Source organism: Neovison vison, chromosome 7, assembly GCF_020171115.1.
Source record: "Neovison vison isolate M4711 chromosome 7, ASM_NN_V1, whole genome shotgun sequence".
Classification (NCBI taxonomy): Eukaryota; Metazoa; Chordata; class Mammalia; order Carnivora; family Mustelidae; genus Neogale; species Neogale vison.
Window position 1 is genome coordinate 169,198,949 of NC_058097.1, and position 22,487 is coordinate 169,221,435.

The 22,487-nt window shown below is 36.6% G+C and overlaps 1 protein-coding gene across 2 annotated transcripts in view; it reads left to right on the top strand.

The window, feature by feature from the left end:
* GAS2 (growth arrest specific 2) overlaps window positions 1–22,487 on the top strand; it is a 117,282-nt gene that overhangs the window by 13,315 nt on the left and 81,480 nt on the right. The window lies entirely within an intron of this gene.

A 22,487-nucleotide genomic window follows, 5' to 3' on the forward strand; every position in this document is an offset into this window, starting at 1 on the left:
TGCTGGGCCCAGATTCTTTGGAGAGCATTATGTTAATTTGCATTGGTCCTAAAACTTCCATTTGATTTGCTTATTGTTAAGAACAGTGACCATTGGGGTGCCTGGGTGGGCTCAGTGGGTTAAAGCCTTTGCCTTCGGCTCAGGTCATGGTCCCAGGGTCCTGGGATCGAGACCCACATCAAGCTCTCTGCTTAGCGGGAAGCCTGCTTCCTCCTCTCTCTCTCTCTGCCTGCCTCTCTGCCTACTTGTGATCTCTGTCTGTCAAATAAATAAATCAAATCTTAAAAAAAAAATAGAGACCATTGCCTCAGTTAAGGTCTTAAATCCTGCTTAGTAACAGAGAATAAACAACTCTACAAAGGCTAGTGTAAGGTTTTCTGGTTTTGTTTTGCAAGATTTTGCTTGATAAAACAGAGGCTGAGGGGCACCAGGGTGGCTCAGTCAGTTAAGCATCTGCCTTTGTCTCAGGTCATAATCCCTGGGTCCTGGGATAGAGCACCATGTCAGGCTCTCTGCTCAGCAGGAAGTCTGCTCCTCCCTCTTCCTCTGCTTGCTCCTCCCCCTGTTTGTGTTCACTCCCTCTCTGTCACATAAATAAATCAAATTCTAAAAACAAGCAAACAAACACCCCCCCCAACACACAGAAGCTGAGATCCCCAAATAGAATTGTAATCCTAAAACCGTCAAGAGCAAGCCAACCCCCAAAGCATTAGCCTGTAATTCAAAGGCTTAAGTGTCTTGAGCACATTTTGCTTGGGTTCCAGTTGTGTTATTTACTAATTAGACACATCTATCCTTAATTTCCGTGCCCATAAAGTAGGAGTAATGATTATGTATATATACTTTCTAGAAAGCATTGCATGAAAAAGACTCTAGATACATATTATTTCCCTTCCTAATGTGAAAGATTTAAGAGCTCCTGATGAGAATTTTTGATTTGCTAGAAGAAACTAGAAGAAAAAGTTAAGTACTTTGCGAATGTTCAAAGTTAACATGATATATACAAAAAGGTTGAAACTTTGCCTAATTCTCCATATGATAATATGTAATATTGAGAATAGTTATAGATCAAGATTTTGATAGCTGTTTTTCCTTTGAAACATTCATTTCAAATTATATCATTTTTATAATAAAACTATAAAACATAAAAAGAAACAAATTAAGCTTTCCTTTCAAAGTGAGTAAAAATGCAGCAAAGTTTTATTAAACTCAAAATACTTCCTTGACCCTAAGCCATTTGTTTAATTAAATATAAAGTTTAAATTTATTCTGATTATGATAAATATTTTAGTATAAAAACTCAACTGTGGTAATTGAACAAGTGTAGATTTAAAAATACTCTTTATGACCTCACTTTCAGTGCTCAAAAATTCAAATTTAATCTGAGTTAAAAGTTGACACAATTACTCTTGACTGAATTACCTCCTGTGTCCTTGGCAGAATTATATATTTCACAACTTACTTCCAACAATATGCAGCTTAACTCAAAATAGCATGTGTCTTACTATATGAAAAAAATTCAAAGAAGGCTAGTTTTTCTTTTTTACATTTTATGAGAAATTTTTCAATAGATGAGAAGCCAAATGGCTAATACTTCACAGCTATTATGGGTCATAAATATAGTTTTGTCAATCCATTCAGGTTTGACACAAAAATTTTCATAAGTCCAATGTAATTTTGTCTTCAATCCATCTTTCGTCTAAAGCAGGAATAGACGTTATACGAAATTGCACATTTTGCTGTTATTAAATTGAACTTTTAAACAAGAATAAATTTGCTAAAACCCAGATAGTTAGGTGTACATTGAACATTTCCAATAGAAAAAAAAGAGGCTTTCAAATTTCAAACAGGTATAAATAACCTGTAGGCTACAGTATTGTGTGTGTGTGTGTGTGTGTGCGCACATATAGGTAATTATTGTCCAGCTGGGCATTTTAAAATCTAGGAACAATAGTGGTAGAGACAGATAACTTGGTCAATACCTTCGATGAATTAGAGAAACTGTTATAGTTAGGGAGATGTTAAAACAGAATTACTATTAAGAAAATCAACTATGGGGGCACCTGGGTGGCTCAGTGGTTTAAGCTTCTGCCTTCAGTTCAGGTCATGATCTCGGGGTCCTGGGATCGAGCCCCACGTTGGGCTCTCTGCTCAGCAGGGAGCCTGCTTCTCTTTCTCTCTCTCTGCCTGTCTGTATGCCTACTTGTGATCTCTGTCTGTTAAATAAATAAAATAAAATAAAATAAAATAAAGAAAATCAACTATGGGGTGCCTGGGTGGCTCAGTTGGTTTGGTGGCTGCCTTCGGCTTGGGTCATGATCCCTGGGTCCTGGGATCGAGTCCCACACCGGGCTCCCTGCTGGGCGGAGAGTCTGCTTCTCCCTCTCCCTCTATGTGCCGCTCTGCCTACTTGCGCTCTCTATTCCTCTGTCAAATAAATAAATCAAATCTTAAAAAAAAAGAAAATCAACCACAAACTTGATCTTACCTAAAGAAGTCATATCACAGGAAGCCCTTTGTAATTTTCTCCTAGCACTTAAATTTCACCCACTTGTTCTCACAGTAATATTTTTACTCTTCCTGATTGATCTTTAATTTGGAGAATTTACAGCTGTGTAAACACATTTGAGCAAGGAAGTTATGCCTGGTATGTGTGAAGTATGTCCATGTTAAGAGTGACTTGAACACTCCTAGTATTTGCAAGTGTATTTAATAAAGACGTTAGTTTACGTATTTAATATTTTCGTTATAAATCCATGAGTCATATCCTATTATGGCTTGATAAAATGCTGTGAATGAAAATAGATGATATCCTGTGATTTTTTTTTCTAGGTTTCAACAGATAATAGAAATAGACTCTCTATGTTTTTAGCTATTAGTAGTTAATCCTAACCTTTGTATTTTTTCACTTTACATGGAAACAATGCAGAATTTTCAAGGAATTAGGCAATAGTTAGGTATGTGCTTTTGAGCCTAGTGATCAATCCACTCTAACTACAAATGTTAATATTCCTGGAGCTCAGGACCTTAACAGGCAAAAAGCTAACCCAAACTAATATTTCCGATATCCTATTGGGATGGGAAAACCAAAATAAGTGATAAATCCAAGGTTAGATTTTATGCTTTTTGACCCTTAGTCACCTGACTCAATGTTGGCATCTCCAGTCAAGACAGAATAATCGTTACATTGATGTATGACCTTTCACTTCCTGGTCCAGACAGAATTCCACTCTATGAACCCCTTGTTACTGTATATTTACTCTCTTCTTTTTCTACCAGTCATGACTTGCTGATTTGTGTACAAGATACTCTCAAGGATGGGGGCATCAACGTGGTGCACGACATTCAAAGGGTTCAACTCTATTTTTCTCCTAACATTCCTTTCTGTTTGTCTCATTTATCTTGAGAGTCCCTGCCCCAGACATCAGAGTTTCCCTGGGTTCAGAGCTTCCTTTGAGTTCAAAGAGCCCTGGGTGGTTAGATCACTTTTGAAGCACATGAAGGGAAAAGCCAAAAAAGAAGTTCTGTTACCTAGTAGAATGCTACATTATGCTCTAAGGAAGGAACTGAACATTCACCATCTAAATGTAGAATCCAGTCCTTGTTTGGGGAAAGAACACCCTAGTCAGATAGAATGTCCATAGGACATTTGCCCATCAAGAATATCTAGTTCTCTGAGCTGCAAGATAATGCTACCTCAGGATATTTTACCATCCAGGAATTAAATAAAGCATAGAGATTAGAGTTTTTCCCCTCAGAAATCAATAACACGTTTTGTTTAGAGAACATCTTATCAAGATTGATTTCAGAGAAATCCAGAAATGTGTGTTTACTGCTGATACCTCTGACAGAACAAGAGAGTGTGGTAGAAGGGATAAAAGGTTTTTCTTGAAAAGAAAATCTCAACTGTGATTAGAGTCATCTGTATCTGGCTATGCAACTAAAATAATTGTGTATTCCTTAAGAAATCCATGGTTTTTAAATGCAAATATAATGTTAGGACTAAGCCAACAGAGTGAGTCATAATAAATGGAGAGAATACAGGTGTAATGATGTGGAAATAAATGATTTTTTATGGGTTATTTTGCTGCCTGGGACTGAGAGGAAAAGAAAAAAAAAAGGAAAGTTAGTAATAACGTCCAATCCTTCAGGATTTAAAAAATACAGATATCTTCAAGTTTTAAATATATAAAAGTAAAGTATTTCCCAGTATAAAATTAATTCCCCTGTCACCATTTCTCTAAGTTCTTGACCACTGGGAAAATCTTTCATCTTTTAGTCAGAAACAATGAAATATCTTGCTGAGTTTTTTTTTTTTTTCCTCATGGGGAGTGTGTCTCTTCTGTCCATCTTACAAAGTTATGCCTACTAGGGTTTTAATACATAGCAATAAGTGTTGATGTATCATATAGAATGATATGAAAAGGAGTTTGACTTTTTCTCTCTACCCATAATCAACTAGTTGTAGGAGACTTGAGATGGGGCTTGACTGGGTTGCTGTTATGTGTGTGCTAAGGAGCACAAAAGCAGCAGGATGAAAAAGTAAGTATAATAGGGAGGGAATGATGGACTTATGGAATTTACCTGGATCTTAAGGCCTAATTGAACTAGTGCCAAATGTGAGAGAAGAGCTCTATAGATGATAGTGTATTGCTAGGCACAACTGAAAATGTGGCAAATTGGATCATCTGGTTCTAATTTTGTAATGAACATTTCAAGTTCCACGGTCCCTCATGTCCCAAGATGGAGATTCAACCTCCATCAGACAATAGCAAGCTAGGAACAATTGCATGGTGTCCTTTACAATGAAGGCAGTGCTCCCACAGGGCTCCTACTACTGGGCCCACAAACCTCATTTAGTTAGCAAAACCTCCATCCTGAGTGATGTATCTTCTACCCTCTGGAGTGCATGTCTGTTATAAAGCTGTCTGGTGTGCCCACTTTTCCTGCTCTGTAATATCAAGTCAGCAAAATACCATGATCTAACAGAAAAGTGTGTTGTGTGATGTTGACATGTTCCTATAGGTTATGTCGCAGAGCCTGAACAGGATAGTAACACACTTGGGTTATTTTTGTCAAGTATATGCAAACAACTTCTGGAATTTTCTATTTATTAGGATTAAGAAAACTGCATTTTTCAGACCAATAGATGCATGTTAAGTGGTAGGATATTTTCCTTTATCCTTTTTTTTTTTTTCCCAAGGTCTGATGTATGTATTTTGAGAGAGAGAGAAAGCATGCAGTGTGCATACGCAGGGGGAGGGGGAAGGAGGGGCAGAAGAAGGAAGAGCATTTCAAGTATACGACAGGCTGAGCATGGAGCCTGGCATAGGGCTTGATCTCAGGACCCTGAGATCATGACTTAAGCCTCAATCAGGAGTCAGGCGCTTCACCTACTGAGCCATACAGGCAGAATTAGGATATTTTTTAATACATATTCTTCAGTGGAAACACCACATCTGGAACAGAAGCTCTGACTGAAACTGTTACTTCATTATAATTTCCCTGCTGTTGCCCACGTCTTATCCATCTTCTACATAGGCTTGAACTGAATGGAGATGTGATAGAAATCACTTTTCTTGCAATGTTGAGGTCATTGACGATAGCATGAACCTCTGATATTTTCTGAGTTGTGATATTTTATCCCATATGTTCAGGAATAAAAGTTAACGACAGTTAAAAAAAAAAAAGTTATGACAGTTGCTGATATTACCCTTGTCAATTACTTATTCAGGGAAAAATATAAAAATAACTTCTATATGTACAAAGGCACAATAGTCGTAGTGTAATTTAGGCTTAGGTCAAAACTCCATCTGTCACTCGATCTCCATAAGGCACTTTCCTCTCCCTAATGCATAGCGAACTATTTAGCTCCCTTTAAAGATTAGAAGGAAGCTTCATAGGAAAAGCTTGAGATCTATACTCCTTTCATTCAATGAGCCCTGGGTCTATAAATCGGCTGTAGTCTAAGAACAGGGTGATCAGAAAGATTTTCCGCTCCTTTTGTTGCTGTGGCTGTTTATAGTATACAAATCAAGAACTTAGGACGTTGCCTTTCAATTTATAGCTATTAATAAACCATAGTCGGATCTCCTGTGGGGCTGATTATTATAAGAGATTTGATTAGCCTACTTTGATTCTGGGAACAATGTCCACCTTGCCTATGAACGATAAGGGTCACCATGCATTCCTGCCACCCTGAGAATCCTCATTCACATTAACAAGAGAAAACTCCTGTCACCAGCATCCTTTTTCTGGAGTGAAAAGTCACATTAGGAAATTCTGGAACATTCCTAACCAACCTGTTCTCCATATCTTAGTTAAAAAAAAAAAAAAAAAAGAGCCTCTTTGGGCCCTGCTGAGGGACCCTGTAAAAAGTAGGCTTAGGTGAAGTGCACGTTATCAATTGCATGCAACATTTCTTTTCCAAGTTTTAATTCCTTCCTCTATATTTTACCAAGTGGTTTCTGGCCTTTAAGTGGCATTTAGTGTGTGCTAGCTTTGCATCTACGTTTGTGTTAACAAATCTAGCAGACTATTAACAGGATCATCTGTAGCTATCTGTGTTAACACACTGAATTCTAGTTAGTACAATTAAAGTACATTAATTCTGCCAAATCTAAAATTACATCCTGCTCTCCTCAAACCAACACCCTTAAAGTCTATTACACAAATAGAGAAAAGCCCAGCCATAATACACTTAGTGATGCTCAAGATTTTAAACATGTGTAGAGACGTGTAACCAGTCAGCCGGGAATTCCTGGCTTGGCTAGGAGTTATGCTGTTATATAGATCTAAATCCCCTGATCCAGGCTGCAATATTGTGGTACCACGTGGAGATCATCAGCTCTGACTATGGCTAGCTGAGATTTTAAGGACAGAGCAATGGTTCCAGGAATGTCCAGGTTAATTGCTACTCCTTTCTTAGTCTGGTCCAGGAGAAGACCAGGGGTAGCGGAATCTACTATGTACCTTCCCTATTTCCTGAGAGGGAGTCCCAGCCTCTCCTCCCCTCTTCATATCCCTGCCCCTCCCCCCAAGATAAGAATTTAGCTCTTCTCATTTGGAAACAGAAACTGATCAGGGGACAGGAATTAAGCAAAGGACAGGAGCCAACACCAAATGCAAATCAAGTTATTTGAATTCTTTATATCACAACGATTCTGTGGAACATTCTTCTGCATCCAAAAGCTCACATGTAAAAGAAACTTGATCGATTTCTCTAAATAAGGTAACAGAATTTTTGTAGATTTCAAAATTCATGGTATTTATTAATGATGAGCTATAAGGCTGAAAGAGAATATCCTAAACTATTAAAAAGATTTGTTTGGCTTAATCATGCTAAAAGAAAGATTGGGTTATCTTTCTATTCTCCCTATGAAAATATTTCTAAGTTGTTCTTTATGAAGAGGCAGTCAGAAAGTATAGAGCCAAAATCTATATAGAAAAGCAAAATAGTGATCTGTCAGGTGGTTAATTAACTAAAATATTATGTTCCTTTTGTGCACTTTTAATGGTTCTAGTGTTTCTCATCTTTTATTTATTTCATTTATTTTATTTATTTCGTTTATTTATTTATTTATTATGCTTAATTCCTTATCTAATTTTATATTCATAATCTTGTATTCGTTTTCATAAAAACAATGCCAAAATAGTGTAAGCTTAAAAGCCCACAAAAACAGCTTATTCTCCAAAAAAAGAATGTTAGTTTCCCATTTTGGTTTTGTTCCAGTATCAGCCTCAACATCAATTCCAAATATCTCATAGTTTTCTAATGCTCAATGCCTGAACTTTACTCTCTGATGCTAAAGAAATAAAAAAAAAAAAAAACTTTGGAAGACCAAGAATTTATACCAAATCCCAAGGTTATAAAACAGAGATACCTGGGGAGTCCCTTCAGAGTGCCACTGTCAGAATGAATCATTTGAACACCTTTAGAGAGCTTAGCAAAGTAGAGTGGTTCATCGTGTGGACTCAACAACTGCACTTCCTGGGTTTAAATAATGACTGAACTTTTAATTAGCTTGGGAAAATTACTTAATTTCTCTGTGCCTTAATTTCCTCATTTGTAACATGTAGCTAATGCTAGTACCTAACCTACCAGTTGTTACAGAGGCCAGATATAAGCACTGAGTAACACCTATCTGTGTGGAGCTCATTAACATGAAGCTATTAAATCCATTTATCATTTCTCTCAAGTTTCAGATTTTTGCAAGAGGGAATCTGATTAGTGTGATTAACAGCCGACTCTCTGGCCAGGTCATGGCCTCACCTTGACTGACATGTTCTAAGACTGAATAAAATGAGAAAGAGAGATCATTTTCTCAGGAAAAGGTGAGGGATCTTGGAAGAGTAGAGAAGTTTTCAGTGATTATACCTTGTAGGTAGTACTGGCCTCCATCTTGATGATTTCTCCATCCATCCGAGCACCTGAACCATTTTGTTATACTTAGTTTGCTTGCTTTTATCCCTTTACTAGAAGCTAAGATCTTCGAGAACATGGCTAGTGTTTTATTTGTATATAAGTCTATCATAAAATCAGGGGTATGGGAGCTCAGTAGATATGTTTCTGGATGAATGAATGAATGGCCCAATGTAGATATTTACTTGCAGATCCAGAATGCTGTTGTTAGTGAATTTTAGCAATTCTTGATTAGGAATCATGAAGACTTTTATTCTCACCAAGTTTGAAATTTCTCCCTCAGTGCTGGTTTTTCTTAACTCAAAAGTCTTGGATATTCGAAACGTAAAGAACAAAGCTGACTTTTAGGTAATAGGGAAAATGGAATTTTGGGGTGGTTCAGGGAAAGAAAAAGAATCTGAGGACATTTGAAGTGCTGACAAGAGATTGGCAAAGTAATAAACCATGGAGGTCTAAATTAGTAAGAGAATTCTGGAGGTTGGTCATTTAGTTAATTGCAAATGTAATTATATAGTCACATGATATGTTATTACTTGAGTTCAGAGTGTTATCTAAAGGTAAAAATGGTGACAAAAATGAGCATATTAATATCCAAATGTTTCATTCCATTTGAGGATTATTTTTCACGACCTGTTTATAGTGTTTACCATGGTTCCAATAAAATAAAAACTGGATGAGTGATAACTAGTGGTTCTATGAATTTGCTCATCATGGATAATTAAGAAAAAGGATAATTGTAGGCCTTTTCATGGAATAAGTTCTCAAGAGATACCTTGACTTGAAACGAGGTTTTACTACAATAATTAAGGGTTCTGTCTTTCAATTACTGAAGGAGCTGTAAAGATGAAATCACTGTGGAGGGTGTTTTCTTTGCATCTTTTCCTCAATAACTGCCCCTTTTGTCCAATAAAATAGTTGGTGAGTGAAATGGGAATATAAGAACCATTGTTTCTTCTCAGAGCCCCTAATTAGCCATCTACCAAAACACTCTTTAACAACCAAGGAAAAAATACAGTTTCTATAAACTGCAGGAGGGAATCAGAGATTCCAGTGTGTAGGAACAAGGAGCAATAAATGCTGCTACTGGCTTTCCAAAAATGTGTTACTTTATTAACTAAGGGATAACTCAAAAAGGAGAAGAAAATGATCATGGGGTATAGCAGGTTCATCATTTCAACAACCTTTAATATAGAATATTATGAACTACAAATAGTTTATGACAACTGAGTCTTTTCTTACATATGTTATTTTAAAGTTTGAAAGATGATTGATGAGTATATATTAGGAACAAGAGATGATGCTATTCACTGTGAATATTTTTACGCATATGTTTTGTTGGTAAGAAAGGTAGGGATGCAAAGGTGGACCACAGTCTCCTTGAGGAATTTACTCTCTACTGGGGAGAAATAAGATGGATGTGGTATTACATAGGTGTGGAGATGAAAGTCACAAAATGATCTGAAAAAAATTAATTCTAAACAGTCACAGGTTAAATAAAAGAGAGGCAATATTTTATCATGTGGTTGAATTTAGAACAGAACTTATACAGTAGTATATGGAAAAGTTTTTATAAACATAGTTGTTTAAAATTTTTTATTTTGAGCGTGTGTCATCTACTTCCTAAACCAAAAGGCACACCAATTAAAAATAATAATACCTACTTCATAAAATACAATGGCTGTGCACACATCTCAGTGCCCACTATGCTTATTTATGAGGCTGTTGGAATGATTTAAGTGGGTTTCAGTATATTAATTTGACCATTCCTGCTACCCATACATTATTATTTCATCTTTTTCCTTTTTTATTATCACAAAGTCAAAATTTTAATTAAATTATTCTCACTTGGTCATCCTCAGTAAATCATAGAAGAATTGCCACAGTCCGTCTTAGATAACTCTTTCGGTGAGTGGCCGAGATAGCCACTGTCTAAGAAGGTGGGCTCGGGATTTGCATACTTATAATTATTTGAACAAGTGTACAGATTCTAGCTAAATGGATTATAACCAGGTGCAAAGCACAGAATTAACCTTTGCGAAAAGCCCTCATGTTTGAGATGGTTTTCTGTTTATGCATACAGAACCAAATGAAAAGAATCGGAATTGTTATAGAATGTTCCTCAAATTACAAGAGAATAAAATATCATCACCCATTATCATGTTTGGCTCCTTGCCTGTTTGTTACAGACTAGTAGTTGTCCACCCTCTTACATGAGTGAAAGGAGGCCATTTTCCCACATTATTATTATTTTTTATTTTTGGTAAGATTTTATTTATTTCTTTGACAGAGACAGATCACAAGTAGGCAGAGAGAGGAAGCAGGATCCCTGCTGAACAGAGAGCCTGATATGGGACTTGATCCCAGGACCCTGAGACCATGACCTGAGCTGAAAGCAGAGGCTTTAACCCCCTAAGCCACCCAGGCGCCCCATTTTCCCACATTCTATTGATCTTTTCATATCAGAGCTCGCTTCTGATGAGCAAGGCAATGCAGGAGGGCATCTCAATCCACACTCAGTACTCTGCTAAGAATCCCCGCATTCCAGAGTGAGGGGGAGAGGAGAAAGACTAGGTGGCAGCATCTAACCTAGACATTTACCAAGCGTCAGAGGCTACAAACATATGGGAGTCTGCTGATCAAGGACCTTGCTTCAAAACTACTCAGCAGTTCTTTCCTTTCAAAGTTAAAACCGTAAGCTGTTGTTGGGTAGTGTAAATAATGGTTGCGTTAGAAGCATATGAAGCATAGGACTAAAAATAAAACATGTTGAACTGAAATCCTGAAAGCATGAAAAAAATTAAATTCTGGATTAGAAGAAGGAGGAACACACACACACACACACACACACACACACTCACACACACACACACACACACACACTCACACATTTTTCATTTACATAATTTCAAAGCATCAGCAGAACGTTGCCCCCGAGCGAAAAAGTAAACCTGATGGAATTTTTCCACAGTGACATCATCTCTCCCACTTACAGGCTCACATCCTGCATTTAACCACATGCAGGCACACGGGCAAGGAGTGTAACTGGGGAACTGTTTTCCTGATATTTGATAGCACTGACTGTGGCCACTGCTGTGTCGAAGCGCTCTGGAGATGGAATTCCATGTCACGAAAAGTCACTCTCACCATATGGAGAATAGAGAATTAATTACTTTAAAATGAGCTGTTACTCCATGCTTTGGAGAAATACAGATCATTTAAAGAAATCAATTATGAACAAGCATGCCATTTCTTAAAGTAGAACACTTACAGATTTTTATAACAAGAACCTTTTTTAAGGGACTGGAAATTTGAGAGAAAATGTTTCTTTTTCAACTTGAAAATGTCTGAGGATTGCTAGATGACATAAAATGTAAGTTCTCATCATAGGTATGTGTGTGTGGTCCTAAGTATGTGGTATTGGCACATATTGGCACATTACAGAGTTATGGCATAATGGTTTTTAGATGAGGTAATTGACTTTGTAGTGTATGGAGCTCTTCAACTGGATCTTAAGCTTTTAGGGGCTGACTACATGAATACCTGCTTTTGTTCTGCTTAGTGGTTTGAAAATGCTTTACATATCATGCATGAAGCAGTCTAGTGTGTATTTTGTGTTTATATTGCTTTGCTAGTCATGTCTAATTTCACACAGTGTAGACGGTTCTTCTAATGGATACCTTGCTAGTATATCGCTATGCCATGTAAGAAATAAATAATGCACCAATTCCTGTAACTAGAAGCCAAAGCTAAAATTAAAACGAAACAAAAAAAACTTACCTCTATCAACAGTTGGTCAAAAGAATTAAACCGTCTGGAGTAAAAAGAAAGAAAGGAATCTTGAAATGGGAGTGAACTGACTAACTTCTGAGTATGAACTCTGCTGAGTGTGCAGGAACTCTGTGGAGAGTCCGTTTTGTACTAGATGTTATGCGGTACGTGAAGGCAAATACGTTCTAGACTCTTCCTTCTAGATCAGGAATACTTGTTTCTCTGCCATACCTCCTTTAACCATTGGCTGAAGCCTGCCAATCCTTTTTCACAGTGATGTCTTTAAACCCGAAATAAAACCTTTAAGAGTATAAAACACAAAATAGAGAGAATCAATTTTATTGAAATACGGTTACTACAGTATTAAAAATAAATATTAAAGCACAAATTAAAAAATAAGCAACATATTTGCTTATTTTATTAATCTGGCATCAGTTTTACAAGTATTGTAGTTTTAAATTTTAATTCTAGTATAATTAACATACAGTGCTATATTAGCTTCAGGTGTACAATATAGTGATTCAATAACTCTATACATTACTCTGTGCTCAAGGTAACTCTTTACCCGTTTCACCCATCCCCTCCCCACCTCCCCTCTGGTAATCTTTTGTTTGTTCACTACAGTTAAGTGTCTGATTTTTGGTTTGTCTCCTTTTTTTTTTTTTCCCCTGCCTTTGTTCATTTGTTTTGTTCCTTAAATTCCACATAAGAGTGAAATCATAGAGTATTTGTCTTTCTCTTACTGGCTTATTTCACTTAGAATTACACTCTCCAGATCCATCTATGTTGTTGGAAATGACAACATCTCCATCTTTTTACATTTTGCATGGGAGATTTATCTCCTGCTTTCTGAGAGACAAAGTAGGATGTGTCCTTTTTCTTCTGACTGTTTTCAAGTACTTTTAATTCAGAATAATCAGTGTGTCAAAGTAGCATATGTTGGGGTGGCATATCTTCTCCCCTTTTGTTGACTTGATGGGCGTGGGGATGAATTGGATAGGAAAAATGAGGGAGATTGGGCCAGGGTTTCATATGAGAAGAAATGGATGGTGGTGCTTTATTTTACAACTGGAAAGACAGGAGAAGAGTAGAATTGGGGGAAAAATCATGGGTTTCTATGCAGTATATCCCCATGGTTACCCAAGGATTATGAGCCCTGTGGGTTCCCTCTTACACCACTCCTAACATTTCTGCTCAAGAAAAAATATAAGCAAACTTAGTTGGGCAAAGAGGTAAGGGAAAGTCAGAGAGAACCCTTATATGTTGGACTCTGCAGTGGAAGGGAGCATGGGGAACAGGCAAGAGTGGCAGCAGAAGCTGGTGGGACAATAGGGGAGATTGAGAGGTCATGTGCTAGCTAGGTCAGCAGGGGGGACCAAGACTAATACAAACCGTAGAAGTTGAATTATAAGCTTTGTCTTTATCCTAAAAGCACTGGGAAGTTAAATTTGCCTTTTGAAAAATCCACTCTAATTAGAGTGTGGAGAACAGATATGAACGCATGGCATAATAAAGAAAAAAATTAGAAGGTGGATAAAAAACAAATTGTAATTAAATCACCATGAAAGTATGGAGCATCTGTTTTAAATTTTTTTTTCCCCTAAATGCATGTGGGCTTATTACAGTAATTACAGATGTGACGATGTAACTTGTCTCTATTTTTCAGCTCTCCTGGAGCCTTCTTTGCAAATAGACCAAAAGGAGACATGTATTTGAAAAAATTAACATTAATGGAAGATAAGCAATCGTCTAGAATTGGTATTAGGCACTTTCCAAAACATCTTATTTAATTCTCAAAAGATGTCACAAATGATAGATCTGAAGTTCCAAAAGCTTAAATAGATGAAGTAACTATTTCTGAAGGCTGAATCTTATTGCTGGTCAGTTGCAGTTTCAAGGCATAAACCTTGCCTCTTTGGTTTACTATAAGTTTAACATTCCCATCTTTCAAATATACTGAGAGTCTAGGGAGATATCCCTAGTGATGAACACTTGCAGTGTACCCGAAGTCTGCAGTGCAGTGAAGTTATTAAAACAAAACAAAAGAGAGAGAGAGAGAGAGAAAGTCTTTGTTCAAAAGGTGTTTGGAAGTACGTTAGCCACTAAAACAAATTAGATTTCCTGGAATCCATTCAGGAAACAATCTTGGGACTTCTGATAATGCTTTTCTTTGTTGGATATTTTACACATGCCTACCAAAAAGTTGCCTTAACTAAAATATTAGAATCAGTGACTCTGTGAACTCAGAATTTGCTGCCAATAATTATAAATTATTATGTCTTAAAATGTACAAAATATTTGTGGGGAAGGAAAAAATTCAAGACACATTTTCAAGGAATATTCTAGCTTGTTTCCTTCATGTAATACCTTAACTTTAGAAGGGACCCAGAAAACTAACATATATTCTCAAGAATGTCCTCAAAACTATCATCATTTTTGTTTGAGTCACTATAATTAATTAATAATTGATAATTACTATTAATTTTGTTGAGAATCTGAGGGACTACTGTACCTGATATCCAACAGCCCTTTGTCTGGGAAATCTTTCATATTCACAAAGTAAGTTTCTCTTATTCCCATGGAAGCCTTACTCTTGGCATCTTGCTACTCTTACTGTGAAGACAGGTGGTAGAACAAAAAGAAATCACTTGTTTTTTTACTTCCATAGAATTGTCTACATCTTTTTCTTTATTCCTTCAATTCACCCTTGAGAATAAATGACATAATTTTTTTTTCAGAGGACACATATAGTTGGATTCCTTCTTACTTTAAATTGTTAAAAATCTTTTCATACTCCCTAGTAGGAACAGTGAGATTACAAGCAGACAACCACATGCATCTGTCTATACATTCAATTGTTTAAAGTCAAGGAATTTTCATATGAAAATATCTGGATTTCCAAATTCATCTAAAACAATGGAAGGTCTAACAACATTGAGACTATATTTTTTTATGGTAATGACTTAGAATTAAATAAATATGGCTGCCTTTCCTGGACACGGCCTGAGTGCTTCAGTTTTCCACAATCCCCACCACTCCTTATAGTCCCCTCGAGCTAGCCATTTCATTCTTTTATTTGATTTGCCTGGCCACTTATGGGCTTCTGAGTTTAGAACCCTGATTGGGATTACAATATTGGTAATTCTTGTTACGTATAAGATACCCTTTGTGACTCTGGCCCAGTTGGCTTTTCTGGTCTTGTTTTCTCTTCTTATTTTTTTTTTTTGGAATTACTAGATCATATGGTATTTCTATTTTTTAATTTTTTTTCCAATTTATTTATTTTCAGAAAAACAGTATTCATTATTTTTTCACCACACCCAGTGCTCCATGCAAGCTGTGCCCTCTATAATACCCACCACCTGGTACCCCAACCTCCCACCCCCCCACCACTTCAAACCCCTCAGACTGTTTTTCAGAGTCCATAGTCTCTCATGGTTCACCTCCCCTTCCAATTTACCCAGATTCCCTACTCCTCTCTAACGCCCCTTGTCCTCCATGCTATTTGTTATGCTCCACAGATAAGTGAAACCATATGATAATTGACTCTCTCTGCTTGACTTATTTCACTCAGCATAATCTCTTGTTTTCTCTTCTACATACAATCTGCATCATCTGTAACACCCAATGCCTGTTCAAGTCTTGTCAGATGTTCCACTTTATGGAATGTACTGCCCTTCTTTTCTATGCCTGTTGAACATTTGAGATCCTTCAGTTCTGTACATTGCTGCTCCTCTGTAAAGCCTTCCTATAATGAAGTCCACTCAACCTCTCCCCAAAGTTAAATGCATACCCTGAAATTTCCCCAAGAGCTAAACTTTAACTTCTATTTAAATACTTAAGCTTCCATTGTATTTCTCACCATATGAAATGATGATTTTAAAGCCTTTTACTCTATGGTAATGAACATAATACAATCAAAAATAAATAAATAATAAAGTCTTTTCCTCAAAGACACTGAGGGGCTCCTGAAAGGAAACTTGGCCTTCTCCTTTTTGTATTTCAATCTGCAGTGCCAAGTGTCACACTGATATGGAGTTGTAATGTAATAATGATTGGTTGAATTGATTCAGATTAAATGATTTCTTTTTAAAATGACCAGTTGACAGAATTTTACAGTGTAGGACTAGAATTTTGAAATTTTTGAGAAGCTAATCTCTGTCTTGTCATATGTGAATGATTAGTTGGGAGAACAGAAGCTTTCCATAGTAGTGTAGCATTTATATAATGATTACCGTATGGGTGTATATGTAAAATTAAGCACAATGGACATAGCATGTACATGAAAATGCAACAGAATGCATTTTCTGTTTAACTGCATTTTTTACTCCTTTGTGAAGCATTTGGTGCTTTTAAACAACTATCAATAACATAATAATGCTCTACTATGCTTTAATTTTTAGAGCAGTTTTAAGTTCAAAGCACAAAGAGCAGGAAGTACAACAGAATGGTACATTTGTTACAAACGATGAACCTACGTTGTCACATGACCATCACTCAAAGTCCATGGTGATGTTAAGATTCAGTCTTGGGCTTATGCACTCTGTGGGTTTTCATAAATGCATAATGATGTATATCCACCATGATAGTATCATATAGAATGGTTTCACTGCCCTAAAAATCCCATGTGATGAATCTTGTGATGAACCTCCCTCCCTTCTCCCTAACTTGTAATTATTTTACTGTCTCTAATGCTTTACCTTTTCTAGAATGTCATATAGTTAGAATCATGTAATATATAGCTTTTTCAGATTGGCTTCTTTTACTTACTAATTTACATTTAAGGTCCCAACACGTCTTTTATAGCTTGATAGCTCATTTCTTTTTAATGATGAGTAATATTCCATTGTCTGGGTGTGTGACTGTTTCATTCACCTATTGAGGGCATCTTGCTTGCTTCCAAGTTTTGGCAATTATGAATGAAGCTTGTTTAAATAAATACATGCTTTAAATAATAAAGGATGCTATGAATATCCATGTTCAGGTTTTCATGTGGATGTAAATTTTCAGCTCTTTTACATACCAGCTTTTCATTATCCATCTCATCCTTTAAGCCTGAAGTTTGAGCACCAAGCTCGACCTTCATTGCCAGCATCATTTTACAATAATTTCAGATGATTCAAAATCTTAACGTATTTTTCCATCTTTATTATTCAAGTGAGTTCCTCATGATTTTACCAGGTATACCAGAATTGTGATATGAGGAACCTTTTTTTTCCATATTTTTAAAATTGATGTGACTGTTTGTATGGTGTTACAGCATGAACATTACACTAAATTTTGCTGTAAGACCTGTTCTCTCTAGAGTGGGATATATCTGGAGAAAGAAAGGAGAGGCGAGGTCCATTTTGAATTCAATCCAGTGAATTCAACTGCTATTGTACTAAATCACAGCTCGCTCTGTCGGAGGCACGAGGTCCTATTGCAGAATCCCCAGGAGAGGCTGGTGGTACCAGAAGGAATTTCCCCCCAATTTTTCATTTTAATAATTTCGATCTTAAAAATACATTTTCATCTCTTCTAAAGCCACTTGGTAGTCATAGTTAGATACCTTGATACTGTGAGTGTTCAAATAATTTTATTGAGAGGTTTTCTTCAGGAAAAATATATAGTGAAACTAAAAGCAGCAAGGGGATGCAAGTGGAAACATTCTTTCCATCATGGAAAGAGTGACTTTATTGCCTGCGTATTTGAACAGTACATTCTATATACCCTTTGGAAAAAGAAAGATATTAGTTCTTGGCAATTTCCACATCTTCTTTTATGTATCTCTTCTGTTTTATATCTGAAATGTCTACTCAATGTAATCAAAGGGAGTAGTTTGTCTCAAACTTTTGTGAAGAATGGATTATTTAAACTACTGGTATTAAATTTTCAGTTCGCTGCATGTAGAAAAGTAGAGAGGGCATTCTCTCAATTTTTTTTGTAGTTTGAGTAGGGGAAAGAGAGTACATATCTTTATTTTAATGTTACCTGGCTAAAAAATGAGGGAATAAATCAACTGCTGAAATATATTAACTTCCGGGCATAGGTGAGCTGTCAAAGAAAAAGTTAGAAGTATATTGGTATAAGAGATTGAATGATCTGATTTAAACTGTGTATGAGCTCAATTTTTTTTGTCTTGGAAAATGGAGAAAGTATCACCTGCCTAATTCTTGGCATCATTTTTTGATAATTAAGTAGGATAATTTACGGGAAAATAAGCATGATTTACATTTACAGTGTTAATTCCCTTTTTTTCCCACCCACCGTATGACCAAAAAAAAAAAAAAGAAAAAAAGTCAGTGCTTCTTATAGATAAAATAGTATACTTGCCGCTATGGCAATATAATGGTTAAATAAGATCCTGGCTCCCTAGGTGTAGGCTATTATAAAAATTATAAATAGATCTATAAGTACTATAAATAATCACTACTGCCCTTTTGAAGCTGTAACACTCACGACCTTAACTAGGACATACACAGGTTGAACTCTCAGCATATAAGTAAACTCTTTGTAAGTGACCAACATAGTTTTTTGTCCCAGTAACTATATCCAGGAGAACTACTGAATTTGAGGGTAGTTTGAAGACATAGTGATGGTATTAGTTCAAGGGAAACTAGTCAAGGGGTCAAATATTGGACTCACAAACCCCAAATAATGGATTTCCTTTCCCTATTACACATGTGCTAATACAATGGCCACAAGCCACATGTAGTTATTTAAATTTAAATGGATTTTTTTCCTATTTTAGTGAGAAATACTTGACATACATCACTGTATAAGTTTAAGGCATACAGCATGATGGTTTGATTCACATATATTGTGAAATGAATCCCACAATAGTTCAATGAACATCCATTGTCTCACATAGATTAAAATGAAGTAAAATTGACAGATCAGCATTCCCACAACAGTGTAGGAGGGTTCAGTGGTGTGACTCTTGGGAGCAAGTGTACCTACATTTTTACCCAATCTCAATTCAGCTTAGCAGTTATTCTCTATTCATCATTCTCTCTTCAGTAACTTTCAAAAATAGCTCAAAGATGTCATGTAAATTTTTAATGTCTTGATTAATGGAAATCATTAAACATTTCTTAATTTATAGAAATCATTTAATGTAAAAGTTATGCTATGAATTTCAGGAATTCTGAAGGCCCTGGAAATGTATCTCCTGGGAATGTGAAAACTTTAATACAATGTTTATGTCTGTCCCATGCTGATTACAAACTAGTTTGAGGGGTCCAGTCTTACCATTCGTGTATGCATTCCTCAGTCAGGTTTTGAAGCCTTAATGTGTAAAAGCACTGTCTGGAAAAAGTTACATAGTAAATAACTGAAAATGGTCTATAATTTAAATGCTGTAGGAGTTGTTTGAAGAGGTGAGCAGTAAAGGGAAAACTGATATGGAAGATATATCTCAGATGAGTCATGTGGGGAAGTTCCCTTTTGCATCTCCAGTTCTTTAGATCAGAAGTCTTCCTCTTCATATCTGTGGTCGATTTCCAGCTTTCCAGTATATACATCCATTAAGGCAGTTCTCTATTCTAAAACTCTTCTTCAGGATATCCTTGGCAAGGAAATCAGCAAGGAAATAGTTGTTATTCAATCTATTGCTTTTATTATATTTAGTGATAGGAAAGAAGAGATGCAGAGCTGGGCTCCCACCCCCCAGGATTTTCATAAGAACCTAGAGAAATTAACAATAAAAAAAAAATTATAACCAGAAGTGGTCTATTTGCCAAGACTTTCAGAACTTTAAGAACACTTTTGGGTAAAAGATGTCAGAAATACTTTTAAGTTCTAAAGTTACTGAGGGCTGATATTCTTGAATCATTTGTTCTTTAATTCACCAAATGAAATCAAATTTATGCCCTAAGACTCTTCATTATAAATGGCAAGGTTGCCCTGGAAAGACCTTTGATTTGGGCTCAGTGTTCAACCGGGAAGGAAGAATATTAGATCCCACAACACGCTACTGCTCTTAGACAATGCAGAGAGATCTTTACTCCTGGTTATGCGTGATGACCTTTTTAAGTACTATGTGTGAGGGCTCAGTTCGTTAGTCTTCTGAATTAATGAGGATAACTTTTTAAAATCTTATCAAATAAGACATTTCATCTGGATGAGGACTGGAAGTTTCCATTCACTTAGTTTACAGTGTCCTAAGTCTTTAAGTGACATGGAAGCAGTAAATCTGACAGGTCCAGAACAGAAACAGATATCCCATAAATCACTTAACTACTGCCTGTTCAACTGCTATTATTACTGAATTCCACTGCACTAGGTATCCCCAAGTTACAAAAGATCAGTAGCCAGCTTTCATTTTACTTGTCCTATAATAACTTTTATGTCTTTGAATAGGAATGAATTTTAAATACTTATCCTCAAGTATATGTTATGTAAATGACTTCATAAAGACCAGAAGCTTGTTGGGGAAAATGCTGTTTTTACTTCTATGCTCAGTGCTTGTCCTTGTAAGTTCTTAAAGAGTAGGCTGAATGATTTCTGAGGGCTTGTTGCTTGTGGGTACTTTCTCAAAATGTGTCCGTTGGTAGATTAAGTGTCACATCAATCTCTAGCTTCTTCAAGTACAATATGGATATTGTATTTTTTCCCCCTATGCAAGCCTTGAAACTTTTGTCCTAAGGTGTCCTTAGCATCGTCAAATAGTTTATAATTTCTAAGTCATACTTCCTATATGCAAGCTCATTCCTGGGTTTTAAGTGGTTTTCCACGTTTTATTCTTTCACACTCAGGGATAAAGGTGGCAAATCTTAACGTGGCTCAGTATTTGAATGTATTTATGTTCTTTTCTTAGAGATGACCTTTGATTTTATGATGACCTCATCATAAAAAAGCTTTATGGTCATCTCTTGGAGATTTTTGTTTCCAGCAAATCCTCTTTTATGTTTTGGCTGACACAGTTTACCAATTTTGATTATTTAATCTGAAAATATTGATAGGATATAAAAGTCATTAAAAATCCTCCTACGTGGGGTGCCTGGGTGGCTTGGGTGATTCAGTGTCTGCCTTCAGCTCAGGTCATGATCTCCAGGTCCTGGGATCCAGCTCCAAGTCCAGCTTCCAGCTCAGCGGGGAGTCTGCTTCTCCCTCTCCCTCTGCCTCTCCCCTGCTTGTGTTCTCTCTCTCTTTCTCTCTCAAATGAATAAACAAAATCTTTAAAAAAAATTAAAAAATAAAAACAAAATAAAATAAAATCCTGCTCTTATTTTAGAATTATGTCAGTGTCCTGCGATCGAGCATCAGGCTCTCTGGTTAACAGGGAGCCTGCTTCGCCCTCTCTCTCTTCCTGTCTCTCTGCCTACTTGTGATCTCTCTCTCTATCAAATAAATAAATAAAATCTTTTTTTTTTTTTTAAAGTCAGTCAGCAAGAAAGAGCTAGACCTTTGAGATAGGACAGACATAGACTTTAAGTGGTATAATAACTGAATGTTTTAGTTATGGGGCCATAAAATCCTCAGACATGAAGAACTCTATTAATATTATGATGTTAGCAGAACTTCACCAGTACTCTAAGACAACTATCTCATTTTTTATAACCATTCTTGCCAATGAGTTCAACAATCAACAGTGTTTTCTTCTAGGTTTCGGCTCCCAGTGAATGAAGGAAACATTCTATTTATGAACTTAAATCACAAAGTGTTTCTCCCTTAATCTTTTCTCTCTTTAAAGTGAAGCTCTACGTAGCCCACATCAACCAAAACCATTGTTTAGTCTTTCACATCACAGAGAATTGCATTCTGTGATTTCTTGGAATGCCATGGAAACTGATTATGTTCTATTAAAGAAAATAAGACCACACAACTCTCTAACTCTTGGTATGGTGCCAGTGGAGATTTCCTATCTAAAATTTTATGAGAGACTGTTAATAAGAAAGCCTGTCCAGGTTCAGGCCCTCCTATATCTTAAACATTTCCTTTTCTTCTTCTTCTTCTTTTTTTTTTTTTTTAAAGATTTTATTTATTTATTTGACAGACAGAGATCACACAAGTAGGCAGAGAGGCAGGCAGAGAGACAGAGAAGGAAGCAGACTCCCCGCCGAGCAGAGAGCCTGATGCGGGGCTTGATCCCAGGACCCTGGGATCATGACCTGAGCCGAGGGCAGAGGCTTAAACCCACTGAGCCACCCAGGCGCCCCATCCTTTTCTTCTTTTTTAACTTATTGTTTATTTATTTGAGAGGGACAGCATGAGCAGGAGGAGGGGCAGAGGGAGAAGGAGGCGTCCTGCTGAGCAAGGAGCCGTAGGGAGAGGCTCCATCTCAGGACCCTGAAATCATGACCTCATCTGAAGG